This window comes from Pristiophorus japonicus, chromosome 1, assembly GCF_044704955.1.
Source record: "Pristiophorus japonicus isolate sPriJap1 chromosome 1, sPriJap1.hap1, whole genome shotgun sequence".
In the NCBI taxonomy this organism is placed as follows: Eukaryota; Metazoa; Chordata; class Chondrichthyes; family Pristiophoridae; genus Pristiophorus; species Pristiophorus japonicus.
In genome coordinates this window covers 454,583,897-454,591,660 of record NC_091977.1, presented here as the reverse complement: position 1 = coordinate 454,591,660, position 7,764 = coordinate 454,583,897, and positions in this window count along the sequence as shown.

Sequence of the window (7,764 nt, the reverse complement as noted above, 5' to 3'; positions counted from 1 at the left end):
CTCTCCCTGCTTTTTTAAAAAGTGGGGTTACATTGGCTACCCTCCACTCGATAGGAACTGATCCAGAGTCAATGGAATGTTGGAAAATGACTGTCAATGCATCCGCTATTTCCAAGGCCACCTCCTTAAGTACTCTGGGATGCAGTCCATCAGGCCCTGGGGATTTATCGGCCTTCAATCCCATCAATTTCCCCAACACAATTTCCCGACTAATAAAGATTTCCCTCAGTTCTTCCTCCTTAATAGACCCTCTGACCACTTTTATATCCGGAAGGTTGTTTGTGTCCTCCTTAGTGAATACTGAACCAAAGTACTTGTTCAATTGGTCTGCCATTTCTTTGTTCCCCGTTATGACTTCCCCTGATTCTGACTGCAGGGGACCTACGTTTGTCTTTACTAACCTCTTTCTCTTTACATACCTATAGAAACTTTTGCAATCCGCCTTAATGTTCCCTGCAAGCTTCTTCTCGTACTCCATTTTCCCTGCCCTAATCAAACCCTTTGTCCTCCTCTGCTGAGTTCTAAATTTCTCCCAGTCCCCAGGTTCGCTGCTATTTCTGGCCAATTTGTATGCCACTTCCTTGGCTTTAATACTATCCCTGATTTCCCTAGATAGCCACGGTTGAGCCACCTTCCCTTTTTTATTTTTACGCCAGACAGGAATGTACAATTGTTGTAATTCATCCATGCGTTCTCTAAATGTCTGCCATTGCCCATCCACAGTCAACCCCTTAAGTATCATTAGCCAATCTATCTTAGCCAATTCATGCTTCATACCTTCAAAGTTACCCTTCTTTAAGTTCTGGACCATGGTCTCTGAATTAACTGTTTCATTCTCCATCCTAATGCAGAATTCCACCATATTATGGTCACTCTTCCCCAGGGGGCCTCGCACAATGAGATTGCTAATTAATCCTCTCTCATTACACAACACCCAGTCTAAGATGGCCTCCCCCCTAGTTGGTTCCTCGACATATTGGTCTAGAAAACCATCCCTTATGCATTCCAGGAAATCCTCCTCCACCGTATTGCTTCCAGTTTGGCTAGCCCAATCTATGTGCATATTAAAGTCACCCATTATAACTGCTGCACCTTTATTGCATGCACTCCTAATTTCCTGTTTGATGCCCTCCCCAACATCACTACTACTGTTTGGAGGTCTGTACACAACTCCCACTAACGATTTTTGCCCTTTAGTGTTCTGCAGCTCTACCCATATAGATTCCACATCATCCAAGCTAATGTCTTTCCTAACTATTGCATTAATCTCCTCTTTAACCAGCAATGCTACCCCACCTCCTTTTCCTTTTATTCTATCCTTCCTGAATGTTGAATACCCCTGGATGTTGAGTTCCCAGCCCTGATCATCCTGGAGCCACGTCTCCGTAATCCCAATCACATCATATTTGTTAACATCTATTTGCACAATTAATTCATCCACCTTATTGCGGATACTCCTTGCATTAAGACACAAAGCCTTCAGGCTTGCTTTTTTAACACCCTTTGTCCTTTTAGAATTTTGCTGTACAGTGGCCCTTTTTGTTCTTTGCCTTGGGTTTCTCTGCCCTCCACTTTTCCTCATCTCCTTTCTGTCTTTTGCTTTTGCCTCCTTTTTGTCTCCCTCTGTCTCCCTGCATAGGTTCCCATCCCCCTGCAATATTAGTTTAACTCCTCCCCAACAGCACTAGCAAACACTCCCCCTAGGACATTGGTTCCGGACCTGCCCAGGTGCAGACCGTCCGGTTTGTACTGGTCCCACCTCCCCCAGAACCGGTTCCAATGCCCCAAGAATTTGAATCCCTCCCTGCTGCACCACTGCTCAAGCCATGTATTCATCTGCGCTATCCTGCGATTCCTACTCTGACTAGCACGTGGCACTGGTAGCAATCCTGAGATTACTACTTTTGAGGTCCTACTTTTTAATTTAGCTCCTAGCTCCTTAAATTCTTTTCGTAGGACCTCATCCCTTTTTTTACCTATGTCGTTGGTACCAATGTGCACCACGACAACTGGCTGTTCTCCCTCCCATTTCAGAATGTCCTGCACCCGCTCCGAGACATCCTTGACCCTTGCACCAGGGAGGCAACATACCATCCTGGAGTCTCGGTTGTGTCCGCAGAAACGCCTATCTATTCCCCTCACCATCGAATCCCCTATCACTATCGCGCTCCCACTCTTTTTCCTGCCCTCCTTTGCAGCAGAGCCACCTACGGTGCCATGAACTTGGCTGCTGCTGCCCTCCCCTGATGAGTCATCCTCCCCAACAGTACTCAAAGCAGTGTATCTGTTTTGCAGGGGGATGACCACAGGGGACCCCTGCACTATCTTTCTTGCACTGCTCTTCCTGCTGGTCTTCCATTCCCTATCTGGCTGTGGACCCTTCTCCTGTGGTAAGACCAACTCACTACACGTGATACTCACTGCCTGCCATTCTGAAAAGTACCCGTTTACTCCTACTCTTTGCTTCCTGTCTGACAACCAGTTCTCAATCCACGTCAGCACACTACCCCCAATCCCATGTGCTTTAACTTTGCACATTAATCTCTTGTGTGGGACCTTGTCGAAAGCCTTCTGAAAGTCCAAATATACCACATCAACTGGTTCTCCTTTGTCCACTTTACTGGAAACATCCTCAAAAAATTCCAGAAGATTTGTCAAGCATGATTTCCCTTTCACAAATCCATGCTGACTTGGACCTATCATGTCACCATTTTCCAGATGCACTGCTATGACATCCTTAATAATTGATTCCATCATTTTACCCACTACTGAGGTCAGACTGACCGGTCTATAATTCCCTGTTTTCTCTCTCCCTCCTTTTTTAAAAAGTGGGGTTACATTGGCTACCCTCCACTCCATAGGAACTGATCCAGAGTCAATGGAATGTTGGAAAATGACTGTCAATGCATCCGCTATTTCCAAGGCCACCTCCTTAAGTACTCTGGGATGCAGTCCATCAGGCCCTGGGGATTTATCGGCCTTCAATCCCATCAATTTCCCCAACACAATTTCCCGACTAATAAAGATTTCCCTCAGTTCCCCCTCCTTACTAGACCCTCTGACCCCTTTTATATCCGGAAGGTTGTTTGTATCCTCCTTAGTGAATACCGAACCAAAGTACTTGTTCAATTGGTCTGCCATTTCTTTGTTCCCCGTTATGACTTCCCCTGATTCTGACTGCAGGGGACATACGTTTGTCTTTACTAACCTTTTTCTCTTTACATACCTATAGAAACTTTTGCAATCCACCTTAATGTTCCCTGCAAGCTTCTTCTCGTACTCCATTTTCCCTGCCCTAATCAAACCCTTTGTCCTCCTCTGCTGAGTTCTAAATTTCTCCCAGTCCCCAGGTTCGCTGCTATTTCTGGCCAATTTGTATGCCACTTCCTTGGCTTTAATACTATCCCTGATTTCCCTAGATAGCCACGGTTGAGCCACCTTCCCTTTTTTATTTTTACGCCAGACAGGAATGTACAATTGTTGTAATTCATCCATGTGGTCTCTAAATGTCTGCCATTGCCCATCCACAGTCAACCCCCTAAGTATCATTCGCCAATCTATCCTAGCCAATTCACGCCTCATACCTTCAAAGTTACCCTTCTTTAAGTTCTGGACCATGGTCTCTGAATTTACTGTTTCATTCTCCATCCTAATGCAGAATTCCACCATATTATGGTCACTCTTCCCCAAGGGACCTCGCACAATGAGATTGCTAATTAATCCTCTCTCATTACACAACACCCAGTCTAAGATGGCCTCTCCCCTAGTTGGTTCCTCAACATATTGGTCTAGAAAACCATCCCTTATGCACTCCAGGAAATCCTCCTCCACCGTATTGCTTCCAGTTTGGCTAGCCCAATCTATGTGCATATTAAAGTCACCCATTATAACTGCTGCACCTTTATTGCATGCACCCCTAATTTCCTGTTTGATGCCCTCCCCAACATCCCTATTACTGTTTGGAGGTCTGTACACAACTCCTACTAACGTTTTTTGCCCTTTGGTGTTCTGCAGCTCTACCCATATAGATTCCACATCATCCAAGCTAATGTCTTTCCTAACTATTGCATTAATCTCCTCTTTAACCAACAATGCTACCCCACCTCCTTTTCCTTTTATTCTATCCTTCCTGAATGTTGAATACCCCTGAATGTTGAGTTCCCAGCCCTGATCATCCTGGAGCCACGTCTCCGTAATCCCAATCACATCATATTTATTAACATCTATTTGCACAATTAATTCATCCCCTTATTGCGGATACTCCTTGCATTAAGACACAAAGCCTTCAGGCTTGTTTTTTTAACACCCTTTGTCCTTTTAGAATTTGCTGTACAGTGGCCCTTTTTGTTCTTTGCCTTGGGTTTCTCCGCCCTCCACTTTTCCTCATCTCCTTTCTGTCTTTTGCTTTTGCCTCCTTTTTGTTTCCCTCTGTCTCCCTGCATTGGTTCCCATCCCCCTGCCATATGACAGGACTTGAATTAGCTTGATTGGCTGCAGAAGAAAACGCAAAATAAAATGTTAGCTAGAGTAGGAGCAATATAGATGAGGAGTGAGAACCAGAGGAATGCAGATGGGAAGAGTGTGAATTTGAAACAGATGAGAAAGACAAACAGCTTGTCAAAAATGAACTGGCAGAGAACTATACATCGGCAGCAATGTTGGGGAGTGTAAATGAGGTGGTTGAACATGTTGCTCATTATTTTTTTAATAGAAGAATGATATATTATTGATAGTTTTATTTTGCATTGAAAGGGTTAACTTGCCTCCATAAACAGGACAAAAATAAATGGGGCAGATGTCTCGCAACTTTGATGGAACAGAATTTGTGGTCGGAGTGACGGCATATTCTCAGAGTACTTCATCATACCGCCTTTGAAATGGATAGAAAGTTCGGGATTTCCGCATGAGCTAAATCCCGAACTTGCGACCTGTCAAGTTCCGACTTGAAGATCATTCGCTCTGACATTTGTTGGCAGAGAGTTGCACTAGTTGCCACCAAATGCCCAAATATTCTCAAATAACACAGTATCTACTGGGGGAGAATGAGAGACTTTGTGTTTTCTGATTAGAGCCGCCCCCACGGTGATCCCAGGTACAGTTACACCCCCCCAGTGATCCCAGGTACAGTTACACACCCCCAGTGATCCCAGGTACAGTTACACACCCCCAGTGATCCCAGGTACAGTTACACACGTGCCTCCCCCCAGTGATCCCAGGTACAGTTACACCCCCCCCCCCCCGCTCCCCCCAAGTGATCCCAGGTACAGTTACACACGTGCACCCCCCCCCCCCCCCAATGATCCCAGGTACGGTTACACCCCTCCCCCCCCCAGCGATCCCAGGTACAGTTACAGCCCCACCCACCTCCCAGTGATCCCAGGTACACTTACACACGCGCCCCACCCCGGTGATCCCAGGTACAGTTACACCCCCCTCCCCCCCGTGATCCCATGTACAGTTCCCCCCCCCCTCCGTGTGATCCCAGGTACAGTTGCACACACGCCCTCTCCTCCACCCCAATCCGGTGATCCCAGGTACAGTTACGCACACGGTATGTCCCTAGGAATCGATGGGACTCTGCAACTTCTGACAACCTTGTAACCAGTAAGTGTGCATTCGGTCCAATTGTCAGAGGTGTCATCCTTAATTATGCTGCCAACCGAAAATTCGGGGCAAGTAATTTGAATGCACTAACTATCTTTTTTGTTCTGTTAATCCACTAGACAATATGAACTATGATGTACTATTTCTATAATATATCTTTATTCAATTTTCTCCCATCTCTTCCTCTCCTGAAGTCATTGGTGGCCATGCCTTCAGTCACCAAGGCCCCACTGCTGGACAGACCACCGCCTAATCTACTCCGTCATCACCGTCAACGTAGCCCCAAAACAGCGATGGCAACAGAAACAATGCCACAGAAAAATCAACGCTGGGGCACTCCAAGACTCGGCTAAGAAAGCACTATTCAGCCAGCGCCTCACTGCTAACCTGGCGACTTCCAGTGACCCAGAAATGCAGAATGTCCACAGCGCTTGGCCTGCCCTCAAGGCCTCCATAATCAGCACCTGTGAAGAGATGCTTGGTCACTCGACCAGGAAACATCAAGGCTGCTTCGACGAGATCAAGGACCTAATAAGCTGCAAGCGCAAGGCATTCTTGGACTGGAAAAAAACATAACTCAAGAGCAAGAAAGCAGCTCTACAGACGTCTGAAGGCGGAGTTCCAACAAAAAACTTACAACCTAAAGAACAGATGGAGAAAGCGCAGGAGATCCAGCAACTAGCCGACAACCAAGACATGCATGGATTCTTCAGCGCAGTCAAGACCACCTTCGGCCCAAGCACCCAAGGCCCTATCCCTCTGCTGGCCAAGAATGGAGGTGTACTCATCAAGGACAGAAAGGCAGTCAATGCTTGCTGGAAGGAGCACTTCGAAGACCTCAACCGAGACTCTGTCTTCGACGTGAATGTCCTCGACTCCATCCCGCAGCATGCTACCTGCCACCATCTCAGCACAACCAGAGGAAACGTTTCAAGGACACCCTCAAAGCCTCCTTGATAAAATGCAACATCCCCACCGACACTTGTGCGTCCCTAGCCAAAGATCGCCCTAAGTGGAAGAAGAGCATCCGGGAGGGCGCTGAGCACCTCGAGTCTCATCGCCGAGAGCATGCAGAAAGCAAGCGCAGGCAGTGGAAAGAGTGTGCAGCAAACCAGTCTTCCCACCCACCCTTTCCTTCAACGACTGTCTGTCACACCTGTAACAGAGACTGTAATTCCTGCATTGGACTGTTCAGTCACCTAAGAACTCACTTTTAGAATGGAAGCAAGTCTCGATTTTGAAGGAGTGCCTATGATATGATGACGACAACCCCAACCCGGCATGAGGTAGAAAAGGCCATCTGACAACTGAAAAACAAGGCCTCAGGAGCAGATGGAATCCCCACCGAAGCACTAAAACATGGCGGAGAAACACTTGTGGCACGAATACACAATCTTATTTTGCTCATCTGGAAGGAGGCGAGCATGCCAGGGGATCTCAGAGATGCTGTAATCGTGACCATCTTCAAGAAAGGCGACAAGTCTTATTGTGGTATCTACAGGAGTTTCTCTGCTGTCTGCCACAGGGAAAGTCATCGTAAAAATCCTCCTCAATCGCCTTCTCCCTGTGGCTGAAGAACTCCTCCGAGTCGCAATGCAGATTCCGTCCACTAGGGGACACAATGGACAGATCTTCACCACGTGGCAAATCCGAGAGAAATGCAGCAAACAGCACCAGTCCCTGTACATGGCCTTCTTTGACTCACAAAGAGCGTTGACACGGTCAACCATTAGGGATTATGGAGCGTCCTCAAATTCAGATGCCCCCAAAAGTTTGTCACCATCCTTCACCTGTTTCACGACGACATGCAAGCCATGATCCTGACCAATGGATCCACCACAGACCCAATTCACGTTCGGATCGGGGTCAAGCAAAGCCGTCATTGAATCAACACTCTTCTCGATCTTCCTTGCTGCAATGCTCCATCTCACGCTCAGTAAGCTCCCCGCTAGAGTGGAGCTAATCGACAGAACAAATGGGAAATTGTTCAACCTCCGCTGCCTCCAGGCCGGATCCAAGGTCATCCCATCCTCGGTCATTGAATTACAGTACGCAGACGACATCTGCGTCTGCGCAAACTCGGAGGCCAAACTCCAAGCTGTCATCAACACCTTCACCGAAGCATACGAGAGCATGGGCCTTACACTAAACATCTGTCAA